Source organism: Citrus clementina, unplaced genomic scaffold (assembly GCF_000493195.1).
Source record: "Citrus clementina cultivar Clemenules unplaced genomic scaffold, Citrus_clementina_v1.0 scaffold_5, whole genome shotgun sequence".
In the NCBI taxonomy this organism is placed as follows: domain Eukaryota; kingdom Viridiplantae; phylum Streptophyta; class Magnoliopsida; order Sapindales; family Rutaceae; genus Citrus; species Citrus x clementina.
In genome coordinates this window covers 36,528,710-36,530,107 of record NW_006262201.1, presented here as the reverse complement: position 1 = coordinate 36,530,107, position 1,398 = coordinate 36,528,710, and positions in this window count along the sequence as shown.

Here is a 1,398-nt window from a genome sequence, read left to right as displayed (position 1 = left end):
TTAATAATTTTCTCCAATAATAATATAACTGTAAAAATTCTTAGGACAATTCATATACAGTAGTTGTGTTTTATAATAATAAATTAATTCTCAACTAAATCTTTTTCTTTTTCTTTTCCGCACACTATATTCGAGAAGTCACTGGCTAATTACCCTTCCCCAGACAATTAACTTTCTTTTTAGTCCTTCCTTGTGGAATAATCTAACCCTTCATGCAAAACGTATGGTTTTTTTTTTTTTCAAATTACCACTTGGAAAATAAAGTTATCACTAGCAAAAATACCTCTGCCGTTTAGTCAACCTAAGAACAATCAAATATAAATAGCAGCGTGAATCAAAGTGGTCCTTCTCCATTTTCTTATTACTGCTTTAAGGAAAAGGCCTGAGGGGGATTTTCCCCTCTGGTTTGTCCATATAGTGAAAATCTCTCCCAAGTATAATTAAAGAATCTATAATTTTTTTAGTTAAGCTAGCTGAAAGTGAAATGTTCTAAAGACTACTTGTTATAGAAGCTTAAAATCTAGAAGGTTTGTGTCCAAATAGTAGCACAATAATGATCTACACGACTTAAAAATTGGCTACAAAAATAAGAAAAAATTGCTCTAAATAAATAGTGAAAATATTTATGAGCCCCACAGGTTAGGTAAGAACCATCTACCCATTAGTCAATAAATTTTAAATGCCGGGGAAAAATTATGAAAATAAGAATTTAATTCATGAAGCCCCACATGATTTTAACCATAGCTTAAAAAAAGAGTTTGAAACTTTGAATTCTAGAAGGAATATCATGAAGTGTCCTTACAAGCCTACGAGTCTCTCCTTAATTAGTAGCCGCAGATATCAGAACTATGATTTTGTTTTTGGGAAACGGAGAAATCATAAACTTGAGAATGTCTAAACTAATGTTAGGATAATAGCATTTGAGTTTTAATTAATGTGGCAATCTTTCTATAATTACTATATTAGCTATAGTATTAATGACATCGAGATAAGCTGACATGCCAATTGAGAAGTTCTGATTCAAATGATAAGATTAGCATCATTGATAAAAATTATGTGAACAATGACTAAAAATGTATATATATTTTTTCAAATGGGTATTGTAAAATTTTAATTAACATCCTTATCTTTTTTTACCATTTCACGACAACATATATTTACCTAAAAGTAAATATATGTTAGTGATTGATTGTCATAAAATAAAGGATAATAAAGTAACAAAATATGACCACCAACAGTAATGTACAAGTGACATGAGATTTCTAAAAATTTAAAATAAGTAAAACAAAAAAGATGATCCTTTTCACTAAGTAATAATTTAAGTGTTTCCTTCCTTTTAGAAGTATTTTCGTCCATTTCACACAAACATCATGAAAATGGACATAATTTTCTTAATAA